Below are 17,760 nucleotides of genomic sequence, written 5' to 3'. Positions count from 1 at the left end.
CTGAAATAATAGCTATATGCATTAATTACAACTGATTTCACTAATTAAGGTAGCTCTCATTTTGGCAAGATGTCACCAATACGCAAAAAAAATCCAGTTCTCTTTTGTATACCGCAATATATCCTAAAGTGGTAGTCTAAGTTTTGAACCAATGTTTGGGGGTACATTTAGTTGGGAGTTCCAATTTTCATTATTCCTCTTGTCAACTTAGTGTTGGTCTACTGTAATGCACTCTATGAGGAGCTCTACTTAAAGATAGCCAGGAAACTTTGATTTGGCCAGAATACTGCTGTCAGATTATTATGAGGAGCTAACAACCCATACTGTAGAATGGCAGCTTTACGTTACTTTCACAAGCTGCTCACCTTCAATTGAATATGGTGGCATTAGCTTTTAAAGCCCCAAGCAGCCTGTGAGGACAGATCATCTCAGGAATTGCATCCTCCCATATCAGGCTCCTTGAGAACCATTCAGCCTATGGGGCCATTCATTTTCTCCCCTCCACTGGCAAAAAATATATCTTCATGGGGACAAGGGAAAGGGCTTTCTCTGTCATGGGGCTAGACTGCAGAATAATTACCCAAAGAGGAATTTCTGCCCCATTCTTTCCCCACTTTTATGCAAGTACAGTTACACATTTCCTGGGGGAGGAAAGAGGGCATGCACCACCAGAATACGGGAAAGAGGGCACAGAACTGCATAAAACTCATATGTTAGTTTACATGTACAAATGCAAATTTAGAAATAATTGCTCTAATTTAACCAAAGATAGATAGGGTAGATAGATAGTATTATTAATATTTTGCTTTCCCTCAAGGTGGGATGCACAGTTTCCCCCCTCCCCATTTTATCGTGTCAACAATTCTGGTATAGGTTAGGTTAAGAGACAATTAGTGGCCCAAGGTCAGTGAGTAAACTGAGTAGGGGATTTGAGCCCTTGTCTCCCAGGTCCTGTCTAATCTAACTACATTGCTGATATGCTGGCTAGGCTTTATGGGTACTGTAATACTAAATTTCTAGAGAACCAGGATGGCTAAAACTGCAATAGGCTGACTGGCTTGCTATTTTGCATAGTATTTGGTTTTGCAAGACAGAGCCCCATGGAGAAGGATTCATTTATTAAATTTGCACACCACTTCCACCTGAAGATCACTCCCCTGAAGGAAGTGGTGTGACCTTATTCCTAGAACCAATGCTGAAGTGGCCCCTGTGAAGTGAGGGAGCTCAGGATCCATCTCTGTGGTACACCAACAAAATTCCCTTTCTGCCTATCTGGTTCAGCACCAGGAACATCCAGTATCCCCACAGACTGAAATCTTGGTGAGAAAGATTGATTTTTTTGGGTGGCAGCAATTCTTCACCCCAGCCCTCCAACCTATACTGGTGGTCCACTGAGTACCTAAGGAGGACACAGCTGGGTCAGGTCTTTCCTGTCCAGTTCATTCATCTAGGTCTCATTAACATATACCAAGTTGGCTGCCTCATCCATGGTCAAGTCATGGATGAGAGTTGTCTTACTAAGGACTGACTTAGCATTCACCAGCAACACCACCAGATGGGAAAGCTGGTTGGCATGACAACCCAAACCTTGTTGCTTAAGATATGGTCCAAAAGGTGCCACCATCTTTATCATGTGACATGTATACTCATTGCACCCCTTTTGTAAATCTATTGATAATCAATTCTCTAGCCCAGGGGTAGCCCAGCACAACGCCCTGCAGATGTGGACTACAGCTCCCGTCATTATTGACTGAGGCTGATGCAAGTTGTAGCCCAAATAATCTGGAGGGCACCATATTAGCTACCCCTGCCCTAGCCCATTACCTTTGCAGATCATTCCGTGTGACTTGTGGGGATTTACCTATAGGACTCAGAAAAGAATAAAACCTAGGGGTTTTTTTAGCTAGCAGACAGCTGAGAAAACTGATAACAGATTTACAGCGGCTTGCAAATTAGAATGCCAGGTCACTCGTAAACCTACCCTGGAGAAACACTCCTAATAATTACATTAATTAATTTAGAGGTGCCCAATCTGAAGTTACTATAATTACATGTTACTTTATTTATTTATTTTCTGGCTAGGATTTTTATGGTATTTAGACAGTACTAGTTCTTACCTTACAGCAAGTGAGAAAGAGAGACATTCAAGCTGTCTTTTCTAGTAAGGTCTGAGAGATCTGCTAAGCCAGTTAAACAGTAGTATAGTTAAAAGAGGGTACCACTTTAAATTCATTCCAGGACCTTCCGTCCTCCTCTGTAATTAGATCAGCATGCACTGCACATTAAACAGCAGTCAACAGAACAATTACTGCCAGAAATGGCTATGGCTTTAATAGAACAAATGAAAGAAACAATCAGCTATTGGGTAGCATATAATGGAGGAGTCATAAAGCTGTAGAGATTCTCAGAACCCCAAAATGGTATTACTGTCTGACAAGGATGGGCACAATACAGAAATGTTAGCCCAAACAAATTCTGTTGAAATCAGTGGGACCAAAAGCATATACCTTATTGATTTCATTGCAACTTAAGCACCTAAGATTGAATCTGTACAAATGACTATTAAGCAACTGGTAACGAATTTAGTGCTATGTAGCTTTGCTTATTGTATTAAAGCTTACTGCTCCAGAGAAGGTTCACAAGGCTGACTCCTGATTTGCATATCCTGATTTGCTACGACTTGCATTACCCTGACACCAAGCCAGAGGCTTGGCAGTTACACAAGCAAGCCACAATTCTCCCATAAACCAAAGGCTGCACCACTGTTTAAAGTAAATTTGTGTGCACTGGTTATGAAGGAACCAAATATGCATTAACCATTGTTTACAGTAATGCACTCACGAAACGAAGAGTGTGGTAAAATCACTCCAAAGAAGGGAGCTGAAAAACAAAATTTGCTGATGGCCTGTATTAGTCTAACACTGGTTTTACTTTGTTCAAATGAAGATGTGATTGTTTCATGATTGACCACTCTATCAGCTGAGAGAGAAAACAGCGGAGGAAATATAAGCAGACCTCCAGCCAGGATCCAACAATACGAGAAGCCTGAAGATCAAAGGAGGAGGGGAAAGGTAGATATACCTGGAAGCAACTGGCAAGAGCAAAAGCAGTCTTCAAGAGCACTAAGGCTGCCAGAGCTTACTTATTCATGCAAAACACCACCCTGCAGGTTCTGCAATGTGACTTACATCACTCCAATATGTCTCGATCAGCATGATGGTGAAACATAAACAAGTGACCGAGAGACATGATTTAGGAACCACAAAATCTTGACCACCCAGGGACGTCTTAAGCATATCCAGCACCGTGGTGCAAAGTTCCCTCCGGTGCCCCCCTCCCCATTTCCCAGAGTTGTTGACATTTTCCCAAGTCTCTGCAGGGATCACTCTCCTCCCGTGGAGGCTTGGGAAGGAAGCTGCATGCCCGACAGCCATATGGGGAGCAGCTGGCAGGCATGCAGGGAAAGGGGAGGCCGCCGGCAAAGCCGCACAGCTCCCCCACTCGCTGGGGTGCCCCTGAGAGGCCAGCGCCCTGAACCACTAAGCCGTATGGGAAAGATGGCCCTGTGACCACCTCCCCCCAAAATGGAACCATTAATCGCAAAGCACTTAAATTCAGAGGACCACACCCTCTCTGATACAGCATAGTGGTTATTGCAGTACAGACGTCATATGATCATTTTAAAAAGAAAGAGAAAGCTTCTAGATCTAGAGAGGTGACACCTTAACATCACATGACAACAGTACCTGACATCACTCAGCAACAGCAAACACAACACTTCTGGATATTCCATCCTCATTGTTCTGTAACTGCCACTTTGGCTGCAGCATCCTTTGAGTCACATCAGGTAGGCATTTTGCTAAGAGAATTTAGTAGCTCTGTTTCATTAGTCACTGTAATAAATATATGATTTTGGTGATTTAACCACAGCCTACCAAGGCAAACTCATCTAAAGTGCTGTATGATGCTTTAAAATGTGTACATACCTCACTTAATCTCATGTTGGCCTCACAACAAATGTAAAGGATATTACAGACTGACCCCTGGGGCAATATTTGCCACAGTCCCATTGTGGGGGGAGGGTCCCCAAGGGTCCCAAAATTGTGGTAATTGAACCCCCTGGATGTGGCAGCTAATAGGGAATTTATGATAACCTATCACGTTAAGAACTTGCTGAGAAAGCTTTATGACACTGCTGAAAAAGCATTTTGCTCTGCAAGATTGCCGCCCCTTCCCAAGGGGCAGAGAATAGCTAACACACTTATCGTAAGGACACAAGCTATACACACAGGTTCACAAAGTACAATTGTTCTGTGTAACACAATGTATTCATGCGAAGGCCATACAGACACGGTGGGAATCAAAGCCACGTCAGCAAAACAGCTGATGCTTATGCTAAGCTTGCGCACGCATACTAACATGAAACGTATCCAGTCTGAAGGCTGCTGTCCTAAGCCCTCTTAAAGGTAAAGGTAAAGGGACCCCCTGACCATTAGGTTCAGTCATGGCCGACTCTGGGGTTGCAGCGCTCATCTCGCTTTATTGGCCGAGGGAGCCGGCTTACAGCTTCCGGGTCATGTGACCAGCATGACTAAGCCGCTTCTGGCGAACCAGAGCAGCGCACGGAAACGCCGTTTACCTTCCCACCGGAGCGGTACCTATTTATCTACTTGCACTTTGACGTGCTTTCAAACTGCTAGGTTGGCAGGAGCAGGGACCGAGCAACGGGAGCTCACCCCGTTGCGGGGATTCGAACCACCGACCTTCTGATCAGCAAGTCCTAGGCTACTTGGGAGTAAAGCCTCAGTGAATTCAGTAAGACTTAACTTCTGGTAAGTTTCTCTAGTACTAAAGATATACCCACATAAGCTCTCAGAAGACAGCACAAGAAATGGCTTACCATCATAATTAATTCATCCGCTTATCCCAGCCTCCACATTTTGCAACTATCTTCTAAAAAAGCAAATCTAGACCACATTACTGGGGCAACATTTAAGCGCTTCATGCAGCCACCAGAAAGGAAGATCTTGAGTCCTGAAACCAGTTCTGAGCAACCCATGGCACACAAAGTTCATGCAGCCTCCATTCTCCCTCTGTTGAGCCCCCACATCCCCCTGTACTTATTTCATCAGCCCCACCAGCACTGGAGAAGGGAAACAGCTGGCAGGCACACAAGGGGATTCGTGACAAAACCATAAATGCTCTTGTTTCATCAAAGATGATAAAGGACTGTAAAAAGGGATCACAGAAAACAATAATAAGATCTTGTAATAAGATCTTTTTTGAATATGTGTTATGAGGTCTCAACCTATTTTTCTGTAGCTTTTGACACCTGCCAGTTGTCTCCTAATTTCTCTCATGTAATCATTGGCACCCATTATTACTACAGCTCCCCCTTTAATGTAAGGTTACAATGAACCATCATGCTGTTGTTTCCTTATCAGAGTATTATAAAAGTCAACATATACCAAAAGGTTTGCGAATACAAAAGGCTCCAACCTTGTTTCGGCACTCTGAGGAATTTTTTTAAAAATGGATTGTTACACGGACAAAACCACAAAGCATGGGGGCTAGAGTGGCCCTTTGAATACACATTCTAGGCACTGTAATCACTGGTGGTGAACATGAAGCTCATGGGCGCCATCTGGCAGGGCAAGGGCCCCTAGAAATTTTGATGGAGGGAGCAGGGCCCCCTCAAGACAGTGGTACCTCGGGTTACATACGCTTCAGGTTACAGACTCCGCTAACTCAGAAATAGTACCTTGGGTTAAGAACTTTGCTTCAGGATGAGAACAGAAATTGTGCTCCGGCGGCGCGGCAACAGCAGGAGGTCCCATTAGCTAAAGTGCTGCTTCAGGTTTAGAACAGTTTCAGGTTAAGTACGGACCTCCGGAACGAATTAAGTACTTAACCCGAGGTACCACTTTATGTGCCATGCACACACTATGCGACGTGCTGATGTCACTCGCGCAAGCAGCATGGCATGCGGGTGGCACATCAGCACAATGTGCAGCATGTACAAGTGACATCTGCACCACACGGTGTGCCCGTATGACATGAGTATGTCACACAGCATGCATGCATGGCAAGGGCATGGAACACGGCACCGGCCCTCTCAATCGTGGGAGCAAGCCAGAGCGCTTGATGCAGCAGTTTGCTTGCCTGCTTACTCTTCCATCAACTATCAGGATAGAAAAATACTATCATTATCATTAAACATTTCAGTTCTTGAATTCGTGAACCGTATTCAAATTCTCTGACAATTTGTAGCATTGCCCTTTAAGGTTGTTTGCCAGTGAAATGCTTGTTTGTATGTTTGTGTACAGGAACACAGTCAAAGGAAGAGAAAGAAAGAATTTGACTATTTAAATCTTAAGCTATCCTTTGGTTCACTGTAATGGCCATTCAGTGAAAACATATTCTCTCTTTGAAAAGTAGGAACTGCCACCATTAATATCATTAAGTATCCAAAGTTTCTATTAAATGTTCCACTTAATTTCAAACAAACTTTTTAATTGAGTAATTTGAATGCTTTAGTCTTGTTGGCATCTTTGTTTTGTTTTTGGAAGGTACCATGTACACTAATGGTGGTGTATAAATACTTAATTATAAAAGAAATCCAGCCCACAGGCAATTTAAGAAGCAACATTCCATTACTTTTCCTTTGGCAAATATTGTTATGGAAAGCTTAATTATACTTCAGGGGTATGTCCTTGGGGTTATCTCCTTATAAAGAGGCTAGTTGTTCATTATTAAAACACACATACATACCCCAATACATTTTTTGAATCTGTAGATAAAGAAGCAACAGAAGTTTAAGTTGGGCTTTTTTCTTTTCTTTTTAGCTTATCCTGCTGTAAAACACAATCAGAATTTTTTGTTCCACTGACTGCACACCAAAATTGATTAGAAAACTATATGACCAAAAATTCAGATTAGGTTCCACAAATACAAAGGCTATTTCATTAATGCATTTCATCTCTCACTTTGGGAACTAATGTGGTAATTTAGAAAATGCTATTTTTTTGTCCTTCAACAGATGATTGCAGGCAATCAACATGCTGTCTGTCTTGTATACTGCCATTTTTAATATATCTTCCTATGGCAAGCAAGGAAAACGTCCTTGAATTTCTTAGTGAAACGGCAAGATGTTTATCAGATTTATTCGTTAACGTCAGTTTCCACAGTCTCAGTCTGCTGCAGAGCTTCAAACTATACAATCACCCATTAACGATAAGAAGCGTAGCTAGATACACACAGAAAGTATTGAACGGATGACCTTTGTGCATTAAACAGAAACACTTTGAAAGGCAAAGGATGGTATATTGCAAGATCCTTCTGCTCAGTAAAGCACAACACTGTAAACAGAAAGAGTTGGAGATCATCATGAGGATGGGCTTCAGTTATGTTCTCCCATACGCCTCTCATCGTCCTTTGGCTTCTTCAATCTAGTTATTTCCTCAGCTTCTGACCTAACTGCTTCACTTTATTATCACAGCGGGCCTTGAAAAGCAGAGTTGCTATGGCTTCCTTGATTTCCATTGGCTTAATTCCTCTGAGGTCACAGCTGGATTGGAAATTGTAGATGAAAGTAACTGATGTTTAGAAGCATACATACAAGCTACACCTTATATGCACCTGAAAATCATGTCGTTGGCCCTTATCCCATTCATTCCAATAGGACCTAGACAGTAGAAGCCCATGAGGTGCGGCAAAGCTGCAGAACTACTCTTCAGCATTGCGGAAGTTTACAGTACTGGGATGAGGACGGGATATATCATGACAGCAGAGAGGTTGAGACTGCAAAAGCACACTGGTGGAAGCACTGGATTGCCTCTGCCGGTGCAGCTGTGTAGCCCCACTATAGCCCCCTACACACTCCAGGGAAACTGCAGCAATGCCAGCATTGAGAGGATGGCTCAAGCCCATAACACAGGCCATTGCTGCTCTGGCTTTGCTTCCTTGAAAAGAAGGCCACTGATAATAAACCTGCCAATCAAATAATGCAATGGTCCACATCATTTAAACAAACCTGCGGCGTGACCTGGAATACTGTGCACAGCTCAGAAAATGATATTTTAGAGGTGGGGAAAATGCAGAAAAATGGCAGCCAAAATGGTCAGGAAGCTAAAGAAATTCCCTGCAAGGTTTATTGTATTGTGGTTATGATATAAAAGAGTGAAGCTAGGGTGCAGCAAAGAGATAGAACAAAAACACCACGGAAAATGGGATGGGAAGTTGATAAAACAAAAGAAAAATGCCTTACCTATTGGAATTTTTATGTGACATTTGTGGGAATTTAGTATTTATTTTTTAAAAAAAGCAATTCCCAACAAGGAACGGTTACAACATCTAGGGCTTCTTACTTTTAGAAGAAGAAAAAAGGCAAGTTAAGAGGAACATGGACAAGGTTTATAAAATTATGTATAATGTGGAGAAACTGGATAAAGAGACTTTTTCTCCCTCTCATATAAAACTAGAAGCCAGGGCCACCCAATGAAGCTTATTGGTAGGACATTCAGGACAGACAAAAAGGAGTACTTAGTGAATGAAACTTGCTGTCACAGGATGTAGTCATGGCCACTACCTCAGGCAGAGAGGTAAAAAAGGAGACTAGACAAATTCATCAAAGATCATTAGTCACAGTGGCTGAATGCCACATCCAGGATTAGAGGTAGCATGCCTCTGAATACTGGTTGGAAGGGAACAGTATGGGAGGGCTGTTGCCCTCAGGTTATTCATGTGGGCTTCTCAGAAGCATTCAGTAGGAAACAGATTGCTGAATTCGATAGGAGATTGGTCTGATCCAACAGGGTTGATCTTCTGTTATGCTCTTAACACAAAATGTCCAAACTATGCATTCCTATAGGAGGAACTATATAAATCACAATGGCAAATATAAACACACACACACACACACACACACACACTGCCATTCTTCCAAATGAAATTCTCTCTCTTTGGCTTAGAAGCTCCCAGATCATAACATGGCTCATGGCGAGACACACTGCAGTACTCGCAACTAGCTGACAACTCTGCAGCAGAAATCAGTCATGCCTGAAGTAAACAGGGCAGAGCCAGACATACTGATGACAACACAGGGACTGGTCAGTCCCCAGCCATGCACCCAAGCTATGTAGAGATACCTCTACTCTCAGAGAAATCACACTTTACTGAGGCCTTCATTCTACCTACTACCAGATGGGGCGCAGGTGGCGCTGTGGGTTAAACCACAGAGCCTAGGACTTGCCAGTCAGAAGGTTGATGGTTCGAATCCCCACGACGGGGTGAGCTCCCATTGTTTAGTCTCTGCTCCTGCCAACCTAGCAGTTTGAAAGCACATAAAAGTGCAAGTAGATAAATAAGTACCACTCCAGCGGAAAGGTAAACGGCGTTTCCATGCACTGCTCTGGTTTGCCAGAAGCAGCTTAGTCATGCTGGCCACATGACCCGGAAGCTGTACATCGGCTCCCTCGGCCAATAAAGCGAGATGAGCACCGCAACCCCAGAGTCGGCCACGACTTGACCTAATGGTCAGGGGTCCCTTTACCTTTACCTTTACCAGGTGCAGCTCTGCTGTTCTTCCTCTTATCATAGGGCTCACCCAGACGTCCCTTTGTGCTATGTTTCTAGGCACAGGTTTGGGCTTTAAAGCTCTGTGTCTGAGCGGGGTTTATTTTGTCCTGGCGCTTTCTCCAGGAAACCCCACATTTTACCTATGCCTGGTAAACATGGCGCAAAAGGACATATGGATGAGCCTTTATGTACCTGCTGGATTGAGACTGAGGCATTCCCATTGCCCAATGCTAGTGCTGTCAAAATTAGACACATTAATACTGGAAACATCACAAGATTCTGACCATATATATTAATGTGGCCATGAGGGATTTGAGAAAATTTACAGAAGGAATTACCTAAAGATTACTGAGAAAGAGATGCCTCATAGATCTCAAAACGCAGACTGATAATCCCAGAATTCATTTACTAGCCTTTATTTTGCTAAGGCCCCAGAGTCTGAACAATCCTTTAAGCTCTAATTTGGCAGCTGGGGGAAAAAATGAGCCAGAAAGCAGCTGTTTGTAAGGATTTTGAAAGCTAATGAGGCCGATACGAGCGACAGCAAGTTGCACAGGTAACAGTGTGTCTCCACCATTGGCTAGGTGCTGCTGCTACCGATGGGAGAGTTTCAGGCTCACATTATATCCCAGTAAATCTAATCAAGGAAGGTAGGGGACGAATCTTACTACAGGATACTGACAGGCCCTCAAGTGATTAAGCTTATTGCGGTGATCTTCAAACCGAAGCCCCCTGCGAAGAACTGCCAGGTGGTCTGCACCGCCACATCTGTCAAAACCGAGCTAACATCTGCCAGTTCCCCCACAGAGAACTTTCTGTAGTCCGGCCTCAAATTTCTCAAGAGACCCCCTTTCTTAAAAGCTATGTGACAGATATCACACACACGCAAAGCTCTATATAAGGATGCTTTCCACCTTGTGCAGTTGATTACTATGCGATGCAGGGTGCGGGGGGGGGGGCTTTGCTAGTCCTGTGGATTTGACAAGGACATAAAAATTGCTACAGTCCTGAGGGTCATTTTCTTTTTCTGTGAGGTTGCCCAAGGCAGTTCATTTTATTTTTTTGCAAGGATTGCCTTGTGGTTTTTAGCTGCAGGTGCCTCTTGGAGAGGAGAAGCAGGTATCCCTATCAGCTCTGCCTTGCTGCAATTTTTTTCCACCAAAAGGGAAGAGAAGAGGAAAAGGTAGAAATGTGTGATATTTGTCACCTTCCTTCCATCTTCCTACACAATGCTATCAGCATGTTTGAGATGCTTATCTGCAAAAGCTTTAAGTTGTCATCTCCATGCCGATCCAGATCTTTGTTGTGTGTTACATCTACGCTATTATCAGTTGATTCAATATTTCATCTGCATGCAAGTCTAGTGGCCTGCTTAGTATTATTATTATTATTCTTTGCAGTTTTTGGAAAGAATGTCATCAAAACTGCCTCGTGCTTGGGATGCTTATCTGCAGTATCACATTGGCGGTTTTCAGCTGGACAAGAAAAATCACAAATATTCATCATGTCCTAGGCACAGGGACACTGCTGCAATATATATATATATATAAGACTTGTGGATCAACAGAAAGGGAAAGCTGGAGTGTACTGGGAGAGGGGACAGCTGTAGGAACAGAAATTTTCAGGCTCAAAATTACAGGGAAAAGAAGGAAAAACTGAGGAGTGGGGTCAAAAATGCAGCAGGCTTGCGCACACAGATATAGAAATAGTATATAGAAACTGAAACTAGTTACTATAAGCAATACTGAAACTAGGCTGGAGGAACAAGATTCCTGTTCCTGTGGATGCATCTTGTGGAAGAATGCAATAGGCAAAGGTTGTGTACTACAAAATAAAAGGGTGACATTACACAATCTTTTCCTTCCAGTATAGAATAAGCAACATAATTTTCGTTCTATAAGACTCACTTTTTCCCTCCTAAAAAGTAAGGAGAAACGTGTGTGCATTTTATGGAGCAAATGCAGGCTGTGCAGCTATCCCAGAAGCCAGAACGGCAAGAGGGATTGTTGCTTTTCCTGCGCAGCGATCCTTCTTGCTGTTCTGGCTTCTGGGATTCAAAATATTTTTTTCTTGTTTTCCTCCTCCAAAAACTAGGTGTGTCTTATGGTCTGGAGTGACTTATGGAGTGAAAAATACGGTGCACCTAATTTCTACCCAACTGATATATTTTTTTTAAGGCAACAACCAGATGGACAGTAGCTGGGGAAAGGCTAGGCAGAGCAGTATCACTGCATTTTTCAAAGGCCCTGTGCAGGCAAACCTAACACAGTAATGCACATTCAGCCATTATTTTTGCTGAGTATGAGGGAGGGGGTGGGGAATCAAAGACTGGATACAAAGCTTCTGAGCAAGTACAATGCATCTGAAAAGCACCAATAAAAGTTCAACAGCAAGGCTAACCGCAGAGGTGGATTTAGGACAGTGGGACCGGTTCCCCCACATTGGGTGCCAGGATGACGGGGCGCTGCCAGGTGTTGCAACTATGACATGGCGCACGCGCAGAACAGAAGGTGAGAGGCTGGGTGGCACTGAATTTTGGTTTCATACAGGGTGCCACTGAAATTAGAAAGACCAGAGTCTGTCCCTGCTGCTGCTAACTTGTCCACTCTTAAATCCATCTAAAACTGGTTCTCAGAGATAGTGGTATAGAACTGGGAACCAGCTCAGGGCATGTAAATTTCTAGCTATGGCACCTGGTGAAATAATGCTATTAAGATTCACACGACTCATATGAAGAGACTAACAAGTCCAGGAGGTTGGAATCAGATGTGAATAATTAGCAATAAAAAAGTGGAATGATGGTGGCAGCCTACAATTTTAAGGCCCCATTTTGTCAAGGGTGCCAGAATGCCCTAGTTTTGCCACTAATTTCTGGCAAAAATGAAACTTTTGTCAACTTAAGTATCTGGCCTGCCTGTATGGACTTCAGCCTGAGATCTTTCGATTTACAGCTTGATCTAGCAGCTGCTGCTCAGTTAAATAAAACAGTACTCAATGTTTTCTATGCAGTTATCAATTCAATTGTAAACAATATATGATGGAGAAAATATCTCTAGAAAACACTGTTAATTTTGCCAAGGATTGGAACATAAGATCTGAGATCTATCATCTCTACCCAAAGCTAGAAAACCTGTTGAAGAACGAAGACCGCAACAGTGAAAACTCAGCTTTTCACTTTATTAAGGTCTCCAAAGTATTTACAAAAAGATTCTCCATCAAATTCATAGGCGATCCCATTTGCTTCATGATTTCGCTGGGATGATTTACACATATGCTCAGTAAGACAGAAGCTGATGCCTCCATTTGTTTTATGTTACTTTTTCTAAGAAAAGGCAATGGGATTTGTCTGCTTAAGCCAGTGCTGAAATGGTTTTTAACCATTCTAAGCTTATTCTATTGCTTTTATGATAGCTGGAGATGGTGATTTAATAATATTAATGCAGATCTTTTCTATCATGGGATTGTATTTGTGATTACACATATGTTGAATTTTTATGTTTTTATTAAAGCTGGCTTGTGAGGGCTTGACCTTCAACAGTGGCTAAAAAAATATTTAAATAAAACAATTACATTCTAATACTGGGAAATCTCTTACAATTCATGGAACTCAATATGTTCAGACAGAGCACTTGTGAAGGGAAGTTTTCATATTTTGTGAAGGGAAGTTTTCATATTTTGTCACATTCTTTTCCAATGGGCTGTATGAATGTTGAGTGCTGGGGGAATAATCAGAGTATTGGGTTAAGATTAGAGATGTGGGAACTCCCTAATGCTGTGTGAAGGTTCCTTCTTAGACAAGACCTTAATTTTATGAGCCTTGGGTTTGAGAAATGTTGCTGCTTTACTGAAATATTTCTAAATGTGCCCTCTAAATTTCCCCATGTTAGAACTTTCAAGCTCAGCTCAGATTTCACTACAGGTGAAATAAATTGGCAGGTATTAGGTATATGTAAAACCCTGAAACAATTGTTAATGTTATCAAAATTCTTATGGCTTTCCTAAAAACCCAAAGTTAACTTTGGTTTTTGCTTTTCTTTCTTTCTTTCTTTCTTTCTTTCTTTCTTTCTTTCTTTCTTTCTTTCTTTCCACATCTTGTAGTAACTCTAATTTCTGTAACAATTCTAGGATAAATCTAAGAGACTGACACAATCATCTTTTCTGTTGCAATTTCTTCCACTGTAATGGGGAAGCAGTGATTCACACATGTGTACATGTTGGGGTGTGTTTTAATAAACAAGATTTCCAGGATCCACCTGAATTCCAAGCTCCACCATCTTGCAGATCCAGAGCATCTATTCTAACTGCACATACAACAGCCTAACAATAATATGGTAAGAAATTGGGGCTCTAGCTTTACTTTTAAAATGTAGCTATAACAGAGTTAGAATACATGCTCGCAGTAAATTCTACTCATGGAAAATTTTAGGACTTGTTACTCTTGGGTTTAACAGGTGAAGAAGGTCTTGTTCAGTTATATTTGTCTGAACATCAACCTGAGTTATTCTAGTAGTAAGAGGAGGGAGAAGAAAGACTTTTCACTGGTCAGAGGCTGGCATATATTCTCTAGCAAATAAAAATTTCTTTGTACAACAGAATCCATATATTTAATTATTTGATTGTCCTTTATGTATTTAAGCTCTCCTTTTTTAGTACTTAGATGAAAAGAAGGCCCTTTCCAAAGGAAACCTTCTCATGTAAGCAACTCTTTCAAAAGGTTTAACATACACTGTAATATGCCTAGGGTTTTGTTTAAATATAAGCAGTATATAAATATTCCACATAAAATGATAACATAAAATATATTCAGTCTTCTCAGTAGACTTCAATCTATTTGAGAGGAAGCCTGAAACTTTAAAACATGCAGCAATCTTTTGTGACTACTTGCAGCTTGGTTTTCCAGAGATTTGCCTTGTTACAGAGATGTACTTCTGGTCTGAATTTTTGCTGCTGTCCAGCTGAATTGTGGCGTATCGGTTTTTCCACATGCAGATTCACTATTGGCCGGCTGTAGAGCCAAACACATAACAGTAATTTCTGATAAGCACTAATGAGGAGAAGAAAAATAAGAACTGCCAGTTTTTTTGTTTTTGTTTTTTTTAAGGGATTTATTTGACTCAAAGCTTGCAATCTTGATTACCCAAACTGTGACATAATAACCTGAACATGTGTGAGGATTTGTAGCTAGTCCTTTGGAACATCAAGCTAATAGCAGCTGCTTATATAAGATCCCTTCTTTGAAAGCAGAAGACTAACCTTCCACACAGTACAGTGTGTACTGTCTCAAATCACCCCCATTAGGCTTCTTTTTGGTTTGTTTAATCTTCCCACTCTCTCTCATTTATTAGCCACACTTCATAACTGTACTGTCAGTTTAACAGGAATCATTCTTTACCTTACAGCATGCAAGTCAACAGAGCTGCAAACAGCTCGAAGTGTGCTTCCAGTCAGTTGCTATTTTGGGGTTGAATTCAATCATACTGCCAAAATTAAGGTTGTGCAATTAGTTGATTTGATGCTCTTGTGCAACAAACCTGCTTTCTACGATAAGGAGAACGAGGGGGAAATGCACTGCAAAGTGTGAAATAGTGATTGCTTGATGCAACATCATATAATCAGTAAATATAATCTAGAACAATACTCAATGACCAGACATTTAACCTTGCCACTAACCTTGTGCAAACAGGTAAGGGTGAATTGTTCAATAAAGAGGTGACCTGGAAGTAGCCCAAGTTTATTTCTTCCTTGGGAATGGTGACATGCACAGAATCATTATTCTGCTGTGCTTGGGTGCAGCTAAAGTGGGCTCCACTCAGGCGTTAACCACATTTCTACATAAGAGCATGTCAAACAAAAAACTAGGATTGCATGATTGCTGTCAGACAGGTATGCATGTCGCCTGTATCCCTCCAGATGTGATTGGATTAAAACTCCCATCAGCACCAGTCAGTGTGGTCAAGGGTCAAGGGAAGATGAAAGCTGGATTCAGCAACATCTGGAGGAGCATAGAGTCTCCATTCTTGCACTAGACATTTCAAGAGAGAACTGAGTTGGGGATAAATTAGATATCCACCCCCAATCTGGAGCCAATTCAGCATCCATTGCACTACCATTTATTCATTCCCTCACCTTTTTTCCCCAAACCAGGGCGTAAAGTAGATTTTAAAAAATTAAACACAGATAAAGCACAGAACGATCATAGTTGAAAAGTTAATTAAACTATAATGGAATTAAAATGATATGAAAAACCAATCTCTTAAAATGCAGATAGTAAAAGCACAGCTAGTAAAAACAGCACAGCACTACTGTATTAAAAAGCCTGTTCCTTAAAAGCAATCAGCTCCCCAAAACCTGCTGGAATAAAACAGTCTTCACCTGCCAGTGGAAAGGCAACAAGGAGGGAGCCAGTCTAATCTCACTAAGAAGTGAGTTCCAAATGTTGGAAGCACCCATCAAAAGAGCCCTCTCCCATGTCCCACAAACATAGCCATGGTGGGACTGAGAGAAGAGCCAGAGAGAAAGGAAAATGATGGGGACAGAATTCCCCTTCCCATCTTTCCATAAGCCATAATTCTCTCTTACCTAGCATTGGTGGCATTTGGGAGATAGATGCTAAAGGGGTTTTCTCTGCTGCTGCCACCTGAGATGCAGGAGTAGAATTAATGAATTACAGGTATTCTCCGGACCAGATTACAATTTAAGACCAAGAAGATGAAAGCTGGATTCAGCAACATCTGGAGGAGCATAGAGTCTCCATTATTTCACTAGACATTTCAAGAGAGAACTGAGTTGGGGATAAATTAGATATCCACCCCCAATCTGGAGCCAATTCAGCATCCATTGCACTACCATTTATTTTTATTTTTCAGTGGCATAGGGGCAGAAATAAACAGCATGGAACTTGTTATGTCACATTCATATTCAGAATCAAATAATTCCAGAGTCACCTTGTTTTACCTTGGGGAAAACTATGCAGTCTTTAAAGACTTGAGCTGTGGGCCTAGATGCACGGCTGTTCCCCCAGACTCAAATTTGCATGCTGGAAAATAAACCGCTATGACAAAAATGCTGTCTGTGAGCTTTCAGTGCTCTCTCTGCTCAAAGAAACCAAACTTGTATTGGCTGCCCCAACCACACAGGGAAGTGGAGTGCTCTGCACACATCACACCACCAACCTACATAGACAATTATAAACCAGTACACCCACTTGTCTGCAGGCAGACGAGTGCCGTAACAGCAATCTTTTCTATGATGAATCACCACACTAAGTTTCCAGAAATGCCACAAATCACAAAGGCCAAAGGTTCACGTGAACTCAAGTTCGGTGCACTCCATCAAGTCATGTTTACTGTCATCAGTGTTTTGAACACCAGAAAAGAAGCAACGACTGTTGACCAGCTTGGCTGCCTACTTTAAAACAAAAGGCACGTTTGATACTGCACATTATTGAGACTTGAAAGCAGTGTTCGCCACGGCTGGTTCTAATGGGCTGTAGCACTGCCCCTGTACTAGCCACAGATAAATCAAGTAACAGATCAGTGTGAATCCCAAAGGCAACAATTATGTCAGCTGTGGCAAACAACAACAAAACCCTCATTCAGTGAACACAGCAGCTATAACCTAGATGCAAGTCTCACAAGGGCTTAGATCTTGTGCAATACCAGCATAAGCATCAAAATGTTTCGTAAGTTGAAAGCCAGTTACGGAACAACAGATTTGCTGGAAGGATCTATCTACCAGCAGGGAAGGGGCAAGCATTGGTGCATCTTAATGCCACAGCTGAAAGCAACTATGAAGCATACCAGCATGTCAGACTCAAAAGGAAGAAGACACACAATAGGAGCAATTTTCTTTAGCAGAATTCTGCATAAACTTCTGCATGAGATCTTAGCATTTGTTAAACAAACAAACAAACAAACAGATATAAATAGACAAAGCTCATAAGAAAACTAGTGGGAATCTTTTTCCAATGGAAAATTTTACCCAAAGGGGCAGGTGGGCAGCCCAGGAGTCATTTTGGACTCGCAGCTGTCCATGGAGGTGCAGGTCAATTCTGTGCCCAGGGCAGCTGTCCACCAGCTCCATCTGGTACACAGGCTGAGACCCTACCTGCCCGCAGACTGTCTTGCCAGAGTGGTACATACTCTGGTTATCTCCCACTTGGACTATTGCAATGCTCTCTTTGAA

General features: G+C 42.1%; 1 protein-coding gene and 1 long non-coding RNA gene across 4 annotated transcripts in view; one reads left to right on the top strand and one right to left on the bottom strand.

The window, feature by feature from the left end:
• NRG3 (neuregulin 3) overlaps nt 1–17,760 on the bottom strand; it is a 579,635-nt gene that overhangs the window by 485,666 nt on the left and 76,209 nt on the right. The gene's annotated exons all lie outside the window — the stretch shown is intronic.
• LOC310845473 lies at nt 3,494–11,112 on the top strand. The gene is made up of 2 exons (XR_014564782.1): nt 3,494–3,847; nt 10,977–11,112. It is a non-coding gene; the product is annotated as an uncharacterized lncRNA (long non-coding RNA).

The sequence above is a fragment of the Podarcis gaigeae genome (assembly GCF_964106915.1).
Source record: "Podarcis gaigeae genome assembly, chromosome: 5".
In the NCBI taxonomy this organism is placed as follows: Eukaryota; Metazoa; Chordata; class Lepidosauria; order Squamata; family Lacertidae; genus Podarcis; species Podarcis gaigeae.
Note: the sequence above shows the minus strand (reverse complement) of the source record. Positions and strands in the feature narration are given on the sequence as shown.